The 19851-nt window shown below is 42.1% G+C and overlaps 1 long non-coding RNA gene across 3 annotated transcripts; it reads right to left on the reverse strand.

Moving 5' to 3' along the window:
• Positions 1-408: 408 nt before the first annotated feature.
• LOC116227502 (uncharacterized) lies at positions 409-17724 on the reverse strand. Of its 3 annotated transcripts, none has more exons than XR_016465632.1 (4): positions 17174-17724; positions 15863-16034; positions 8179-8302; positions 409-683 (listed from the first exon to the last, which is right to left on the reverse strand). It is a non-coding gene; the product is annotated as an uncharacterized LOC116227502 (long non-coding RNA). The 3 variants fall into 3 exon arrangements; XR_016465631.1 differs by lacking the exon at positions 409-683 and adding an exon at positions 7107-7409; XR_004166577.2 differs by lacking the exons at positions 409-683; positions 8179-8302 and adding an exon at positions 12677-12835 and having other exon boundaries at positions 17174-17711.
• Between the last annotated feature and the right edge of the window lie 2127 nt (positions 17725-19851).

The raw sequence follows: 19851 nt of genomic DNA on the forward strand, positions 1-19851 counted from the left end.
GGGAGCGCTTGCTTTCGCACGGAGGAGCACAGACACCTTGAGAAGCCATTTGTAGGAAGGTGAAAGGCATCCTCCTGATTTCACATCATTCTTGTACAGACAGAAATGACACTCCAAACACAAGCCAGCGGAGAGCTGGGCCCCACAGCTTGCTGTACAGGGGCTGTGCTTGCTGTGGATGACAGCCCTGGTTGGCTCCAATGTTTCTCCAACATTCAATGCAATTTCTGTTGCTGTTAGTCAATTAATATTGGCATCACGAAATCGGAGGCAGAGGCAAGCACAAGAAAGACAATGTATGTGATTATTTTCTTTTTTAATGTGATCTCTGCTGAGCATAAGGTTTATATTTGCTTAATTAGGACTTCACTATAAACATTAATGACCCTTAGGCCAACCTGATTTGTTTGAGAAAGGTAATAAATTATCTGCCTGAACAGTTTGATCTCTGTGTAGAAGTCTTGCTCCAGCTGGAGCCTGCCTGCATCCCCAAGCTTCCCATCAGTTCATCTCACACATCTTTACTGCACCACAATTCCTCTTGCAGCAGCCTCAGACATGTCAGCTAGAAAAGATATAAAAAGTCTCGTCTTTCCCTTTCAGATGGATGCTCTGCTGCCCACTGCAGCACTGTGTTCAGAACAATCATTGCTTCTTGTGACGACCAGGAACGTGTCAGGATCCTGAAAGAAATAATTAGATGCCAACTTTGGATAATAGAGTATTTAAAAATCAATTAGCCTTAATGGGAATACTTTGCAAGTTTTCTCATGATTCTGCCGTTTGACACAATGTGTTGAAGTGTGTCTCACAGACAAGTAATAGCCCAGTATCTCACGGGAAAGTGAAGCCTCCGCCTTGATGTACTATGAGTGCATTTTGCTGCTTCTGGAGTCCATTCATTTCTTGCCATCCCAGCATCAATGAACTTCCTAGCTGCTGTCAGCGTGCTTAGTGCACATGTCAAGCCAGCACTGTGCTGGCCCTGACATGAAACAAACTGGCAGCAATCAAGATATTACCTCGAGCTGGCAAGAAAGAAAAATAACAGGAGCCCATAAGGAGCAATAGCTGAAACACTTTCTTTATCGACCACCCCAGGTTTCCTGTAATCTCACGGCCATAGCTTAATTAATCTGCTACAGATGATGGCATGAAAAATGTTGAGAAGAAATAAGCTATATCTTCTGCTTCACACTCCACAGAAATGCCATTTTAGAGCTGAGATTTGGGGGCATGTTCTACTTTCTCATTACCAGGGTCTGCCTGGGAGCCCTTTGTGCCTTTGCTGTAAGTGCCTCTTTGCAGATCTCTCGCAACTGCTGTAAGCGCCTGGGGAGCAGGCTGCAGACAGGACATTGCTGGTCTGTTTGGCACCTTGAACACTTTGTGGTGCTTTTTCCTCACTGCTTTCCCCTTGATGACCCAATGCTGTACGATGGGACAGGACACAGGCTGACCGTGTCCTTTCAAATACATCTATACCCAGATGAGTTCAGATTGACCTGAGTGTAGGATTTACTTCCTTTCTACTCTTCCCTAAGTACCTAAATCATATGCACATTTCATTTCATTAACTCTAAGGAGTGGAAAAAAGCCAAAGAACCACAGAAATGCTACTTCTTCCCATGGTCCAATGGGTTGGACCATGGCACTGAGATGCAAGTACACAACATGAAGCAGACTTAGGATTAATTTCCCTTTTTTCTTGACCAATTTTTCTCTGGAGAACCACTCAAGACCAATTTTTTTTTCTTTCTTCCAGGTAACCACTGACATCAGCATTGCTACCAAGTTCTTCTAGGCAGAATTTTGTTTAAGTCTTACTGTTGATGCAATCTCTACTATTCATGCCAATTCCTCATCCCCTCAAGATGGATTTTCAAGCCTTGTCTTTGGAAAACAAGGAGGTAAGATATTTGGGTTTTAGAGCCCAGACTAGAGCATATTTTGAGTTCCATCCCCAGTGGGTACCAGTGGGGATGATTAAACATGCCCAGACATTGCAACACTCCATTGCCCACTTCTCTTGGGAGGTGAGAAATCAAGAGTGCAGTATTTTATATAGCAGTTGCCTCCAGTGTCTCAGGTGTGTGCTGTAAATGCTTGGTCATGGACAGATGGGGATAAAGAAGAGTCGGCATGGTGGACATGGTCAGTGGTAGATGGAAGGCTGGACTGGTTGATCTTAGTGGTCTTTTCCAGTCCTAATGATTCTGAGATTTTAAGAGCCCCAGCCCTGCCTTTTCCTCATTCTTTTTCATCTGCAGTGCTTTTTCCCCGCTAACACACACACAAATCCGTAGCAAACAAACAAACAGCTATTGTATTCCTGCCCAAACCTACACACTGTTTTGCTGATGTTTCTCAAAAGGCTTTTCATGTGGAAACCTCTTTGAAACATTTTAAACATTTCAGAAATTAAACAGAATGGCTACTCACATAATAGACAAATATTTGTCTGTTATATGTCCTATTAGCGGAAAGATACTGCATGGATAAAGGAATTGTAAAGAAATATTTTAAATGCTTCATAAGCTAAATAAACGTAAACTCATATATAAATCAAAAATAGCATAAATCAAATTTTGTCTGTGGGGTGCCCCTTCAAGCATCAGAGCGTGGGAAGAGACTGCTGTGAAACATTAAAAAAATAGCTCTATTTGCATCATTTCAGTGGCTCCAAACAAAACAGCCATCATTGCATGAGATGAATAAGGGATGCACTTTCCCCTGTCATTTTGCCTGGCACTTTCTGACATCAGCTCAAACTTTAAGCAGCACTGAGCCAATCCTGCAGCATTACCACATTGCTTTGGCCGTAAAATAAATAAGAAAACGCACCCAGATGCAGCGTCGTGTCTGCTTAAACAGATTGTTCAGAGATCTCTCCTTCAAGTTAGTTTCTCAGGCTTTTTAAATGGGTAGCCTTGAGCTCGTATATCTCTTTAAGTACCAACACTATGAATCACCTTGAAGAACTTTGAAGGAAAAAAATAAAAAAATGAAAAAATAATAAAAAAAAAACAACTTTACAGATGTACTAAAAATGAAAAATGGAGTTCCTTCTGGCTTTCACTGCCTGAGAACCATGTCATCTTTTTCTTTTCCTCCTTCTTCTGGTTTGTAGACTTAAGGAATAAACATTTCCCAGGGTTTGGCTGACAAATATTTGTATATGAAAACACCTGCATGATTAAACAGAACAACATGCTTATAACCTGTCCTTTACTCTGCTTAGAAATCAATTCTTTAGCAAATTTGCATAGTTATGATGACACGGTAGCAAAGGAGCTCTAAGCACTTGTTTTATCTGCCTCTGTTTTCAAGTGCTTATCATTCAAGTATATTAAAAAATACTGCTTTGTGCTGTGCAACCTGCTAGCTGGAACCCCAAGAGAAGATTCAGGGACTACTTCTTCACATTCTTCACAGAGTTGGATGAGAATATGTGGTACAGCAGTTCTGAGTCCTCTGTTCCCCAGGTGAAACCACAGGTAGACCACCTGACTGGATCAGAGTAAGGAAGTAGGACTAAGGCTAAGACTCCTTCTTAGCTTCTCCCCATCCTGTTGGGGGCTGTTTGGAAGGTTTATACAGGGCTGCTGTCATGAAGTCGCAATTAAAGGTGTCCAGCAGCAGAAGGGGGCTCCTGAGCCCACATCTACTCCCTTGAAAAAGGAGCTAAACATTTTTCCCTTGTTTTTCCATCTCTCTTTTGCTAGAGATATAGTAATGGGGGAGGTTTGAGCCATTACCATCTATTGCAGTATAAAAACAAACTTTCACATGGGGGTATATTCACTTTTTGAAGTGACTACCTGTAAACAAAGATTTTTATTTTGTATTCCACCATTGCAAAATAAAGAAAAATTAAAGAGGGCATATAAAGTGACTGTACCAGTAGGAGAAAATGCCAAAGCTCTATTTTTCACCAGAACATGTTCAAATAGGGGGACATTTTCTGTTCTTTAGTTAACAAAGAGTTAATTTTGAGATCTTCTTGCCTCCTTTCCCTCGCAGACACAGTAAGACTATAAAGATTATGAGGGAGACAAAGGATGGCAATACAAGGGGGAAGGCATCCCGCCAGCAGTGGTGTTTGTTACTGTCTGGCTTTCTGTTCTAATTTGTTTTCAAACAGGTTTTCCCCTTCATCAGCCCATTGCCTGCTTTACTTCTGTTTTGAGCTGTGCCAGGTCTGCCAGCAGCTGTGCCAGCCTTGGACATCACTGCATTGCTGGGCAGAGCCAGGGTGACCCCACGGGATGTTGAGTGATGCTGCAATACCCCCCAGGGGCTGTGACCAAAATTAGGCTCTGGAAATGCTGATGGAGACTGCTTTTTCCCCCTGATCCTGCCATGCAGCAGCCCCAAGGAGGAGGGGGACACTTCACCTTCAGCGCAGGATCTGGCATCAAATCAGCTCATGGGGATGGGATTCAGAGTGGGAACAGAATAAATTAATCCGAAAAGAGCTCTTGTGCCCAGGCCTATAGGCAGACGAGGGAAGCTGTGCATTTATATGCAGTGTGGAGGGTTGGCGAGGATGCTCTCTGGGCTCAGAGCGCTCTCTTGGTTAGACTTCAACATGACAGACAGCCATCAGGTACAGACACAGATGGGAGATGTAGGAATTCTTCCTAGAGAGGACCAAAATAGCTCCTGACATTCAGAGAGCCACACTGGAGCTGGACACTTCTCAGAGATAGAGTAAAAACTACCACAGCTCAGGGTAAGGGGGTGGGGAAAGTGGAAAAATTTTCATTTTCTGGAAAAAAGATCACAGCATCTCCTGACAAGAGGCATCTTCTCCAGGCTGGGAGCACCTGGAACTCCCTGGTCACACTCCTTCACTGCTATGTCTCCCTCACGTGTGGTGTCCTTCCTGGCCTCCTCCCAGATCCCAGAGACAATGCTCAGGGCCAGAGGAGAAGGCTGGGAAGGGGCAGCTCTCCCCCAGCTGCAAGGAGGAAGGTGGGATGCTCTCCTCTGCAGTCTGCTTCTCCTGAAGTCTGCAGCACGGGGTGCGGACGCAACTTCTCTGAAGACCAGCTGAGTTACTGGGAGGTTTGGTACCCCTTCATTCCAGTCCAAGCTTGAGTGGTTCTCATTGCTTCTGTAAGGGCACACCAATAATTGCTACTGCCAGCCACAGAGCTACTTCACTGCTCCTCAGGTCATAGGAACACATCACAAACCTCTGAAATTACATCCAAGTCAGTTATCCACACAGTGGATGTTCAGGTTTGACATTAACAAAGTATTGTAGGTTTGAGTAGCAGCATTGAGCCTGGTAAGGAATCCTCTAGCCCTTAGGTCATCCCAATCTATTTACCTTGTGAACTTTTCTTTCTCTGGATATAAAGCTTTATCAGTCCATTATTAGGCTGCCACTGCTCTTGTGTATTCTGTTTTGTGTGCCCAAAGGAGCAAAGAAGATGCAAAGGGCAATTTTAGGCTGTAATGAAGAAAACGTTTAGCAGTGTTCAGAAGCACTACAAATAAAAAGTTTAATGAAAGAATGGTGGGATTTTCACGTAAATAGAGTGGGGAAAAAAGCCCAACAAAATAAACAAATGGAATGACCAACATCAAACCAACTGCAATCAATATAGAGTGATTTCTATATTGCTTCTCACATTGCCAGATTCCTGCTTATCCTTACAGGCACTTCTGAGAAATACTAGTGAAATAAACCTTGACTGTTATATTATGAGATGGGTATAACACACTGCCTGAACTGGTATGTACATTACAAGCTTTTTTTCCACCCCAATCCCAGCCTCAACCCTGAGCCTAACGGACTCGTCAGCAGTTTCTATCATTAGCAACATAATCCCTCTTCTCTCCCACTCTCTCTTATTATGTTTACCCAGAGCTGCACCGATAATGAATAATTTACCAGTGTGGAGAAAGAAAAGTGTCACTACTGGAGTCTCAAGACTCATCACTCACAAACCTGTCACATGGTCAAGAGTCATCAGTGCCATTATTTGTGTGAAGAGAAATTAGCACTGATCTATTGCTGAGTCTCTTGCTCCAGCCACTGCAAATGGTGCCAGATTCTTAACAGAGCAGACTGTCTGTGCCACTGTAAATTGCTTATCTTGGTAAAGGAAAAAAAAAAAAAAAAGTTCATATTATTCACTTTGCAGAGGACATCACACATCTATTAAGAAGTAAAGGGGGGGCACTGTAATGCAAAGGGCTTTTACCTTTCCCACACTCAAGAAGTGTTAAGATTTGCCTCTCTGCTAACAATAAAGAGCCATTCAACTCACAGTGAGGATTTCAAGCAAGGCTTCCAAAGGCATGCATTTTTTGCCAGAAGGAAGTATGGCTTTCCATGTCATAGAATAAGTATGTGAATGCTCAGGTTTGAATATGAGGAAGGAAATGGAATGCCCTGTACTGTACTATGAAATATAAACAATGCACAGCCTGGAACAACATGGTGTCATGAGTAAAAAATCACAGTGAGAACTATTGTGCTGTGAGGGCTTCCTCCTATGAAAGAAAGGAAGAGATCAGCAATGCACTTGTATTTGTTTCGGCAGGGACTTCCATCCATCAATCCGAGGACGTTAACACTGTGACTATCAGCTGATTTTTGGAACAGTCTTAATATGAAATCAGTAGCAAAAGCAAAGCTGTGGTTGGCCTACCTTATCCTCGCTGCCAAAGAGGTGACAGCTGAGCTTGGAACCAGGAGGTTCCCTGGTCCCTCAAAGAGCCCTCAGCAGCTCCCTTCCAAGGGTCTGGCTTTGGTACCAGCAGGGACCAATACTCATTGCTGGTGAGATGAACTCCAAGCAGAGCCCACAGCAGAAGAAAAGATGGTTCCCGTTTCCAAAAGTTTGTTTCATTTTTGTCCTTTCTCTCCCGTTGTTCAAAAAAAGTTTTCCAATTTTAATTGCTAGCAAAATATCTACTGAAAACCTGTATGGCTTAGGGAGTCATGAGCAGAAAATGTAATGCTTTGGATCATCAGAAATGCTGGCCTAAATTCAGGAATATGCCATTAGAAAACAAAATTTGGGAGAGGGAGCTTGCTTATTTTGATAAGGAGAGCTCTTAATTTGTTTAAGTATCTTGCTTCTCACTCCGAGGGGACCTGCAGGGAGTCAGGCTTCCAGCCATGCTCCTAGCCCAGCAGCCAGCCTCAGAGGGTGCCCTTGCCTTGCCTTAGCAGCAAAGCTCACCTAAATCACACTCCTGGGACACCCCAGCTATAGAAGCTCATGCAACCCCCAAAGCAGGAGACTGCATGAGAACTCTAGCACTGCCTTGGGCTGAGTTAGGGCTTACACCTGTTAGCCTCCAAGGGCATGAGGCATCCTCCCACCACTGGTTCACCTCCTCAGCTCTCGAAGATTACTCTGTCTCCACAGGACGCTGGGTTTGCACTTGAGAAAAACATGGAAAAATGGAGTGGCTCAGAAAAGAATGTATGGTCATAGCAAGAGAGGTTCAGTCTGTGGAAGGGCTCCTTAGTGCTGAGGCTGAGTAACCCCGGTAGTGCACAATTCTTACGGAAATATCTGCATCCAAACATCACTGCAAAACCCCAAAGAGTTTCTCAAACAGCAAAGTAAGTCTGGGTTTGGAATTCAAATGTCATTGGTCTTTCTTTTTCATAATTTATCTTTTTTTTTTTCAATTTAAAAGAAATAGCAGAATTTCATTCTCCAATAACTTGTGCAAACTCACGGTGTTACCCTAAAGCTATTTTCTAGACAGAACTTCCTCAGTACTTTGCCAATATATAACCTCTTTGCTATCCCTCTTGTCTTGATCTGGACTGTTTGCCACCCCAGGAATGTAAAGTGGCAATTATTAAAAAAATAATTAGCAAATGAGCAGCCCAAGAGGCATCCAGGTTCCCTCTCTTTCTCAAATTCATTCTGCTACTTTAAATCATCTATTCCACTACAGCTTCAGTATGGCTTTGTGTCCAAACAAACACACATTGAAGAGCCTCCACCTCTCTGTACTTGCTATGTCCCTGGTGCCCAAGGCTGTCTCCCTTCTCCAAGGCCAAAACTCCTATGACTCATTTCTTCTTTGCCAAGAGAAATGACCTACTTTTCAGAAAAACACAGAATTGTGAATGAGTTCTGGGACTGCAAGACCAGACATATGGGAGGAGATAGACCCCTGGTTATGTCCACTTACAGAAGGAAAAGTTGAACACTTTGACAGAGCATCTCCTGGTGATGCAGAGGGTCAGCATACATCATGTCTTCCTCCTGTTCCTCTTTACTTCTGCACTGCAAATCACACTCACTATTCCAAATCACTGGAACAAAGAGGTAGAAACCCCAATTAAAGTGTCCAAAGGGATTATTCAGAAAGAAAATACATCTGAAGGCGTAAGAGGACTGTGTAACAGACATGCTGCTTTCAGATTTGGATTTTACTGCTGTGTTGCTCAGGAACCCCTGACGCTTTCTTGCTCCCTGAGCACATCTGTTGCTGGAAACATAACAGCATTCACCTTGTTAAAAGCAACCTGTGTCACAAGGCAGCCAGGAGGAGCAGAGTGACCATGGAGCCTCCTGAGAATATTTCCATGATGCCCTGCTCCCTGCAGCTCACAAGGTGAAGGAAAGGGCACCTCGCCCCCCTTCCTGGACCAGCTACAAAAGCAGACCTGGTAAGTTATGATTGACCACAGGAGGATTGGTCCCCACCTTCCATGAGGAGGGTGAAAAACTAAGCTGTGAAAGCACCTTACGTCACTCCACTGGTAAACAAGGGCTTTCTTCATCTGGCCAGGCAGTATGACAAACCCATGAAACCTGCTGATCATGGAAGGTCTACTCAGGCCTCAGTTTTCTCTGTGATTACCCAGTGTCTTTGTCCTCACAATGATACTGCCTGGCTAGGTGGTGTCACCCCTGATGTCACTCAGCTTGATGAGAACTTCCTGGGTGATGGAAAAGCAGGTAGGCACCAAAAAAAGGCATTCTGGTTTTCTCCAGATATATATTTTCTACCAAGTATCTTTTCAATCACATTAATTTTACCTTCTAGTAAGAAGTTTATTATGACCTTTACTCAGTGGAGCCAGTCTGAAAGATGAAAACTGTACCATATCACATCTGATGATGTCAGCCCACATTTGGCTGTGAGCCTCCCCTGACTGAGTCATAGCAGGAGGGTTCAAAGTGAATACTAAATAGCATTAGCTTTAAGATATAATGCCGGTAGGCTAATTCATCAGTAATTCAGAGAGAAGTGAATTTTCCTGACTTGGTGCTGCCTTATCTGTCCTGCAGTGAAAATGAAGCAAGATGCCTTTCTGGTATCTCAGATCAGAAACAAGCTTAGGATGATTTTCATTTAAGATCCCAGCTGCAGTATTTGCCTTAGCTATTTCTTAGCACACACTTTACAACCTTGCACAGCATTGGGTATTAAATCTTAAAATATGGAATCCAAAATTACATATAAAGGCTGCACCCATCTTTAGCATGTTCATAGCAAGCTGCCCCATGTCAGACATAAATCCCAAAGCTTTGTTCTGTAACTCCAGGTGCTCCTAAAATAAATTAGCATATTGTTCTGTCACTCTTCTGATGCACTAAACACATACAAGACCTCTCCAAAAAGCTGATAAAGTCCATTAGGATCACCTGAACAGATGTCACACACACTGCAACTTCCGAATGCACTGCTCTCTTGAACCAATGCAAGTCACTAATGGCTGGGTATCGTGTATATTGATCTGGAAGTGATTCAGCACACACTCCACTTTCTAGGCTAACTGCTCTCACAAGCAGAAAGCACTTCCAAAGCAGGTGATGCTTATTACTGCCTACGTGGCACTGTTGTCCCACAGCACCTTGTGGTAAATTTCCTACACTGCCATGGGGCTGAGCAGAGCAGAGTGGTGTCAACAGACATCCACAGCAGCAGCTCAAGCTGTTGGTCCATGCTGACAAATATTGTACCACTGAAAGTGATCTCTCAGTGACTCAATGACCCTCCGAAAATAAAGCCTGCTTCACCCAAAGGAGCCCTCTGGCTGAAGTGGTCTGCAGCATTTCTCTTTTGCTCATCTCATGACACTGTGATAAATCACAAGTGCTATGATGCACTATTTGGTTTCACTGCAGATGGTACCCATTGCACATACGGATTTAAATGGCTGCTTTGAAACTTCACCTTTTTTTTTTCCCAGGTTTATTTACTGAGGCATGTTTTACAACAAATGTCTGCTTACTCTCAGACTTTAACATTTTCAATTAGCAGGGTCAAAGAGTTCCCCTCAGGAAGGTTTAAAACAACACTTTTCCCCCTTGGTTTCCATGTCTTACACCAGTTTCTGTGCCATGTACTGTGTAGCAGTATACCTCCCACTTGCTTTGTAATTCTAAATATCCATGCCCGATTCATGGCTGGGGCATGCAGAGGCAGCCAGATCACAGCACTTCCATGCTCTCCTTTTTATAAGAGCACAACAGTGTCCATTAAAAGAAATGAAATCTCTTGCTCAGGGAAAAACAAAAACACACAAAAACCCACAGCATCCCTACCTTACAGTCTGCAGCTAAGTCTGAAGCTGTACGGACCTCAAGCCAAAACATAACCACAGTTTAGGGCAAGTGGCATAATGTGTGCTGTAACAACCAGGTTCCACCACAGTCACAATGTTACAGAGCCATGCAAAAGGTGAGTTTGCCTGTGTTGGCAAAGTGAGGATTTGTAGAGGCATATCTGGCTGAGATTTCTTATTTCGTTTAAAAAAAGGAAAGTGGAACTTCTCTTTCCCTGTTGCTCTCCACCAAAACAGCAACAGCTGCGTCCCTATGTACACCATCAGCTGACGGCAGCTCCTCAATGCAGGGCACCTTTCTCTGAGCTGTTTTACTGTTAGCTGTAATAATTATTGTCTGTGTGACACACTGTCTGCAGTGGCAGAAGTTGCCCCTTTTCCCTCTGCTGGCAGACCAAAAAGCTGAATTACAGATATGACTGAAGGATGAAAATAGATCCAGTGTGAAAGTAGTTATCTGAAATTCAGAGAATCAATAAGATAATAAAAAAAATAATTCATGTCATAGGTTAGAGAAAATATCTGAGTTCTAAATTCTTTCATTCTGAAGACTTTACAGTTCTAAAGCTTATGAACTAACATGAGACAGCATTGTGCTAGAAATTTAGTGAGTGTTCTTCCACTTAAATGAACAGAAGACGAATTAAAAATGATATTTCTTGGAAAATCATATGTAATATTGTCAGTGAAAATTTAAACAAACATCAAGGTGCCCTGCTCCTGTCTCACACAGTCTTTGATTTGTGAAACAGATTTTAGATAATTTAACAGCCAGAAGTGGTTTAAAAGACAGACAGAGAAACTGCTGGTATATACACCAATTTATATTCTCTTTCTCAGACCTCATAACTTGTTCCTGTTCCTGCATGACAAGCATTGATGGGAATGCTTGTCACACAGTTTTAAACGATGCTGAAACAAAATTCTGACATTATTATTCTCCCAACTATAAAAGCTATATACACAACACCATTCACTCTCCTTATTAAATATGTTTTGATATTCTGGAAACAAAATGGGACTGTTCTAATACTTTTAGGGACACAGCTGTTTCTAACTCAAAATCATACATTGAAAGTACCTGCTTATAATGAGTGGCAAACTATAGCTTCCAACCGATGGCGGTTTTAATCCAGTGCTCCATCTCCAGCTCAAGCAGAGGACATCTCAGTCTGTCCTGAATTCTGCTTTCTGATGGTTTCAGGGATGCATGGGGGGGTAGAAGCCCAGGGTGAGCTTTATCCCTGGGATTTCTTTGTCACAATCAAAAGAAGTGAGCCATGCCAACTAAAGCCTAAATTGAAGGAAATCTGGCACGATGCTTGCCAAATGTTATATGCCTGTCCCACCAAATCTGGGCAGGCCCTGTGGAACAGCATTACACTATTTCAGATGGACCCAGACTCTGTTCTGAGCAAAACTCATGCTTGCCATCTGAAATTTCATTTTATCACCAGTCCTCTAGGAGTCTCTTTGCCTGTGTTCCTGCACTATTTTCCACAGCAAGAATCTTCTGTTTGGCTATAGCTTTTTTTTTCTTTTCGCAATTGGGGACCATCAAAAGAAAAAGTAGTTCTTTTTCCCGTATAGGCATGTAGGAGCAAAGAGGTTATGCCTCCCCATTTTAATCCAGCAGTGTCAGTATGGAAAAAAGAAGCAGTTCCCTGTCTGTCTTTCTCAGGTGGCTTAGTAGGGCTAAACCCAGCTGCACACAGATGGAGAACCCCACAGTACCACCTGCATCACATACAGGGAGATCCCCACAGTACCACCCACATCATATACAGCAAACTACTTGTGCTGCATTTAGCTATGTTGATGGTAACAGCTTCTTTGCTCTGTTTTTCTGTCCTTTCTCTTTGAGTCCCCACCTTATCCCAAAAGAAGAAGTAATGGAACTTGTCTCATTTGGTACAGACATTGATCTCAGTACTGGCTCAACTCTGCTTGCCACCTGCATCTCAGCTCCCATTACCCTGTCTTCAATCATTTACTTGGCACTACAGCAGGGAATAGCTTTGCTTGCAGGACATTTTCTTGAAAGTGGTAATGACCAAAAAATACGTCAAGACACGGAAAATTTACAGTTTTAAATGTATTCTAGTGATTAATTTTTACGTTACTTTTTTTTCTTCTTTCAATTCTCAGATCCCGGATTGCTTCTTGAAGAGTCCATTAGCACCCAATATTTTCTTGGCTTGAAGGTGCATCTCCAGCACTCATGTAACATTTTACTCTTATTCTCAATAGAAAAAATAGATCTCTCAAAGGCTGCAAATGCAAAACATTTTCTCTCAAGCTTGGAAAATATGTGTGCATATATATATCTACATACATACATATATGTATATTTATATTTAAAATTTATATTTAATTCCCTTTTGAATTTTTCAACATCTTTTCTGAAACACAGACACATGTCCATCATAAAGTCACTACTGAAGCTGCTTCCCACTCTGTGATTCAGTGAGTACATTAGGTGTTTTGTAACAGCTTGGGATTTGGAACTTGCTTTGAACTGTTTATCTCTAAGAGCGCTACTACTTTTGGAGCCACTGCTTGCCAGATCCACTGCTGTGAAAGTCTGCCACCATTCTTATTCTCTGTTCAACTCTCTGCGTTTGTCTGTACTGAAATGCATTTTCTTTGACTTGACTAGTTTGCCAAGCTATATGTATGACTCTGTAAGACTTTCTTGTTTATTTTTCTATCCACTTTTCCATCACCCAGAAAGGTTACCAGCAATCAATTCACGAGTATAAAACAAGCACTAATCTTCAAAAAAATATACCTCCCAATTAGCAACAATATCATATATGTTTCTATTTATTTTGTATGTACTTGTTGATCGTATGGATATGTAATTGGCTGGATGATTACATTCAGAGAGCTGCTGTCTCTGAATGGCTCACTGTCCAAGTAGAGATCAGTGATGAGTGGCATTCCTCAGGGATCAGTGCTGGGACCAGTGTTATTTAACATCTTTCTAGTTGACATGGACAGTGGGATTCAGTGCACCCTCAGCAAGTTTGCAGACGACACCAAACTGAATGGTGCAGTTGACATGTTAGAGGAAAGGGATGCCATCCAGAGGGACTTGGACAGGCTTTAGAGGCGGGCCCATGCCAACCTCATGAAGTTCAACAAGGCCAAGTGCAAAGTCCTACATCTGGGTCAGGGCAGTCCCAAGCACAATTACAGGCTGGGCGGAGAATGGTTTGAGGGCAGGCCTCAGGAAAAGGATTTGGGAATGTCTGTTGATAAAAGACTCAACATGTGCTGGCAATGTGCGCTTGCAGCCCAGAAAGCAAACTGTATCCTGTGTTGCATCAAGAGAAGCATGACCAGAAGATCAAGGAAGATGATTCTGCCTCTCTACTCTGCTCTCCTGAGACTCCACCTGGTGTACTGCATCCAGTACTGCGTTCTGGGGCCCCCAACACAAGAAGGACATAGAGCTGTTGTAACGGGTCCAGAGGAGGGCCACAAAGATAATCAGAGGGTTGGAGCACCTCCCCTACGAGGACAGGCTGAGAGAGCTGCGGATTTTCAGCTTGGAAAACAGAAGGCTCCAGAGGGACCTTATAGCAGCTTTTCAGAACCTGAAGGGGACCTACAGGAAAGCTGGGAAGTGACTTTTTATAAGAGCAGATAGCAACAGGACAATGGGAAATGGCTTTAAACTGGAAGAGGGTAGATTTAGACTAGATATCAGGAAGATCTTATTTACTGTGAGGGTGGTGAGACACAGGAACAGGTTGCCCAACGAGGTTGTGAATGCGCCCTCATTTGAGGCCAGGCTGGATGGGGCTGTGAGCAACCTGGTGTAGAGGGAGCCTATAGCAGGGGGTTGGAACTTAAAGGTCCCTTCCAACCCAAACCATTCTATGATTCTGTGATCTGAATAGCACAAGATGCCTCAAAATGACCCATAACATGACAGCTTCTACATCTGTGACTTCTGAAGATCTAACATCTTTGTATTTGTTATCTTTTTCAATTAAAACACTATTCAATATTAAGATAATATCTGTAAAATTTATGTGTATTGTCAAGAAAACTCAATGCCTCAAAGAAATGAGATATGAGGTGACAAACAGTGGTTGTTCTGAGCAGATTGCTGCTAGCCATAGAGACACACTGGTGGAAGCTAGTAATTTCTGTCCTATAGTACCATGGATTTAAATATGGTATCTGTGTTTATATTCTGGTACTCTGGGTTGTTGGCAACAGAGTTAGGATGATTTTAGCCACTTAAACATTATTTCTCAGTGTTCTCAGCTTCGCTAAAAATAAATTTTCCCCCGTCTTTAGCTTCCTTATTAAATCTGTACACTTCAAGTCTTCTGTAGTAGTTTCTCCTTCTATACTTACTGAATGTAGATTTTTTTTTTTTTTTTTTGATCTCTAGTTCTTGCTTTCCCTTCATCAGAGCCAGATGGACTTTATGCAAAGTTGTCTTGTTTCTTGGCTGAGAAATGGCAAACTTTCTGGTCCTCTGACAAGCTCCTTACAAAAAACTCTCAGTTTTCATGTAGATCTTCCTTCAGAGCCAGTTTCTCACAATATTATCTTTAACTTTGAAAAATAAGCCTTTTTGAATTGTCAGATATACTACTGGTTGAGATTGTTGTTTGCTTTAATATATTAAACCTATTGAGGAAGTGAAATCTGGTACATCAGTGACCCCTGGATGTAGTCCAGCAATTCATTTTATTCATTCTTAAATTCAAAATGGAGTTCTCCCATCGATTCAAAACAACAACAAAAACAACAACAACACAACAACACTTTCTTGTGCTAACAAATGCTCATCTGTAATATGTGAGACCTTCTGAGATCTCTAGCATGTACACGTGTACATGTTAGGTTATTCTCTTTCTGTGAATTGAACGCTAAGACATTGATTGTCTTAGTTGTGAAGCTGGGGTGTGTAATGATGAATCTCAGACAATACCTTCTTTGAGCTTTGCTAGTTGAAGAATCAATCAGTGCCCACTCAGTCACCCGTGGATCTCAGTATCCACTCAACCAGGAGTGCAGCCTCCAACCTGACAGTTCAGCCAGAAGCGTGGAGTAAAGGTGACAAGGACCTTCCCAGAGAAGCCAGGCACTTCTGGCAACACTGACATTGTCTGTTTTCCAAAACCAACATCTTTTAAGGTACCTGACTTTCCACTACCTTATCACAGGTAAATAGATTTTAACATCTCTTCCAAGCCATTCACTCCAGAGACTTCAGTAATGTCAATTACATGCAATTTTTTCTCATCCATCAATATCTGATTTCCTCCTTACCTGAATTCCTACTGTTCTGGCCTCCAAGTAACTGAGAAATGTTTTTGTTCATTGTTTTTAACACAGTAGTTCAGTTTGCTCATAACTGGTGGAGTTGGAGTTTGTGGAGCTTGTATCCCCTCATGGCGCTGGTTTCCCTCACTGTTGGTTCCAGATTCCAAGCCTACATTACCTGTAACAAAATCATAAGCAGAAGCAGACAGGCAATACTACAAGATCTCCAACTCTCAACTACCTATACATTCACTGGCTGATCAGTGGCATTTTCCACTTTTCTGTCATTCACCCAAGCTCTTCTTCCATGTTCTCCACAACTTCTCATCTTTCTGCTGAAGGCCACCAGCAGCAGAACTTCCCAGCCACCAGAGCTTAACCACCCTCCTGCCTTGGCTGAGCAGCACAACCAGAGCCAGAGCCTCACACCTCACAGCACCAGTGGCTTGTCTGCCACCATGCAGAGAAGTGCTTCCTTCAGGCCATGCAGGTGCCATAACTGCAGAAGATCATCAGTCACTCAGGAGAGTTCCACTGACTCTATTCCAGCCTTTGAGATACACAGATAGTAACTAAACCCCAGCTTTAAAACCATCTGAATAATAAGAGTTGTCTTTTTGGTGGAGTTTTACTCATATATGTATTTCCAGTATCTCCAACAACTTATTCTGTTAGTGTACATAGACATTTTTCCAGGAATAGAAGAGTAGACTGAATTTCTGATGCAATCAACACAAAATGCTAACATTTCAGGTCTTTTTTTTAACATCATAAAAGAAGAAAGAAGGGCAGCAAGCCCATTTCTTCACCTTTTGCCAATCTTCTTAAAAAAAAACAAAAAAACAACCAACAACACAGCTTAGTCAGACAACTGAACAAACACACTGTGAATATAATTTCTCTTTGACCAGTACATCTAATGAAAAGTGAATGGGAGGGCTTCAGTTCACCCTATGTAGCTGGCAAAAATTAAATGAAAACATGTTCAGCAAAATGTTTCCCTGGTATTTTTCTACTTCCTATACTAAATGCAAGGGAGAAGTTCCATCTTCTCTATACATCTCTGGGATTGCAACAGGCACCCATGCGGACATGGGTGCCTTTTACTTGAGATAATATTTAATTTAACATATATATTGTAGAAACACATTAAAATGGGATAGAAATAACTAACAGGTCTTTTTCTGTTTCTTTTTTCCCCCACAAAATTATGATAAATTCTTTGTGGCCAGATATTTACCATTTATCAACTTTTTTGCCTATTTCATTTCTGGAACTAGGAGAATATTTCAAAATGCTTCCACCTAATTAGCTCACCTGAGAGAAACATGCAGTGATGACAGAAATGCCCAAATGATGCCCATGCTCTCTCTGCCTTCTTTGGTGAATATTATTTAATCTCCAGCCTGATGTTCTCACTCTCTTCCTTTGAAACACCTGTGCTGTGGGCTAAGAATAGGATCCCTATTCAGTGCTGTCACAAAACAAAGTAGAACATCTGGGCTTCTACATCCCTGCTACCTTCTGGCAAATGTTGTTCCACACGTGCCCATTTCACACTTTTGTCTTTCTAGCCTGCTGGGGGTTTTCTGGGAGATTTTCACCGGCTTGCTCAGGGACAGTGCGTTTGTCTGTAGGCACTGGAGGGGCAATTTTTAGTGGCTGATAACTAGATCAGTTTTCCAGAGAAGGGTGGTTCAGATTTGTTCCCAATATAACTTTGCTGGCTCTAATGGGTTTTTACCAGGGATGAATTTGGCCCCATGTTGTTAGATGTGTGCATATTAGAAACAGAGTCATTTGCTACAAGGGAAACAGTCAACATCTTATTTGCATCCATGCATATCAACAATGCAATTAGGGCAAACTTCTTTGAGAATTGGATTCAGATGGTAATTAAAGAATTGTGTTATGAATTTTAATTTGGCATTAGTGGAGTAAATTATTCTGTATTGCTCTGTTCTCACAGTTTGGGCAGAATACATTATGCTTTGCTTACTGAGACCTTTGAATTAAAAAAAAGAAAAGAAAAGAAAAGATAGGGGGGAAAAAAAAAAAAAAGAGCCCAGTTGCCTAGTCCCTGTGTCCTTAGAATCTAATTGTGTGGAAGAAAATGAGTTACATAAAACATTTGCCAGTGATTCAAAGCCAGACAGCAGGGAACATCATTCTTTTGATTCCCTCCAATAATGTGGAGACTAAGTTGGGAGGGTTGGTGAGGAAACTCTTCTAAGCAGCAATAATTTGTAAGACTTATTAATACATATATTTTTAAATACATAAAAATGGCTGTTTTGCAAAGACAGGTGAGACAGAGCCATTTAAAAAAATCAATGTCAACATCTATCTGTATCACGGATAATGATGTATGGCCAGCAGACATGACCTTAGAAACTCTGGATGTATTCACAAAATCCTATTGGATCCCTGGCATACATGTAAAAGTGTATATGTGTATATATATGACTATGCATGTTTGTTTATGTGCATTTATGTCCACAGTTTTAAAGGTCTGACCTATACAGCACAAACCCCAAGTTTTAGCTACTAACTTTTTGCACTGGTTTTGTGTCCTTCATGTCTCCATCTCTGTAAAATGGCACAGGGTTTTAAGGAAGGCTGTTAAAGATAAGGACAATGACAACTCTGGCATAATTGTTGAACAAAAGAAACCTAGGCACATGTATGTAGGCAAAAAGAAAGTGTTGTCTGTGGTCAGAGCAGTATTTAATGAAACCACTGAAAGTGAACCTCTTCCTTAAAGATGCTCTGAGTGTCTGTGGTAAAAGACAGCCTTTGCTCATAGAATTTGTCCTCCAAGCAGACAAGGCAGGCAAAGAATGGGAAGGGGAGAATACTACTCCTTCAGTACTACATGGCACATGAATGTCCTCTCTCCAGAAGTGTTCCCCTTTGATCCAGGTCTCCAGGCTGCTGCTACAGCAGTGCCCAGGGGCTCGGGGATCAGCCTAGCTAAAAGCCCTGGAAGAGTTAAGAGAGAAAATCTATTGTGTTCAACCCTTCCCTCCTTAAGACAAGCAAACAGTCAAACTTCCATTAGGAACTGAGAGACTCAGCCTCCAGTACCAGCCGCAGCACTGCTCTCCAGCAAGATGCCAAGTAGGGTTTGTGCTATGGCTTTGATGCTACGGAGCAGCCCCTCATGTCCTCCTACTCTTGTTACCATCCCTCAGTGCTGTCTGTGTCTCTGTCACCAGACGCTTCCTAACCTCCTCTTGAGGTCTTGTAGTGGTGGAGATGCCACACTGCCTCTGTGCATGCTGTCCTAGAATTTCATTATCTTACTGTTGAAGTTCTTCTTTCCTCATAGTTGAGCAAAACTTTTCTTGCAGCAATTTAAGTTAATCAGGCCTTGATTGACTACAGAGAAAAATCTTCAGGTCCATTTAAAGTTAATGAAACCATGCCAGTTTCTACCAGCTAAAGATATAAAACCAGTAATAGGAAGTGTTTTAATTTTTAGTCACACAGGAGAAGTTTGGGTTTCTTAACTGGAAAATTTAGCAATTAAAATTCCAAGGCATCAGGCTGTCATACAAAGGGCTGAGCTCCCCATATTTCTCATTTAGACAGCTGAAGAGCCAGACATTTCACAAGGACTGGGTGCTCTCATGAGAAGGAATTTCTCCATTATTTTCATTGTAGATTAAAATGTTTTAGCCTTAAATAATCTTTGGATGAGGCCCTGACCTCATGTTTGTATAAATATGGACTTGTTCAGCTGAAGTCTCCGGAGCTATATAAAAATAACATCAGTGTAACAGAGGATTCAGCCCAGAATATGTCAGTATATTCTTAGCCTCATGATATTGCCCAGCTCCAGCACCTTCCTGGATGGCCCTGTGTGGTTCCAAGTGTCCTAACAGAGGTATTTGCAACTGCTGTTGGAGTGCTCAGATCTGTGCTACAGTACAAAACAGATGGTATCATCATGTAAAATAATATATCCAAAGGTACTGACTGTAATAAACCTC

Source organism: Phasianus colchicus, chromosome 3, assembly GCF_987193195.1.
Source record: "Phasianus colchicus chromosome 3, bPhaCol1.hap1.1, whole genome shotgun sequence".
Lineage (NCBI taxonomy): Eukaryota > Metazoa > Chordata > Aves > Galliformes > Phasianidae > Phasianus > Phasianus colchicus.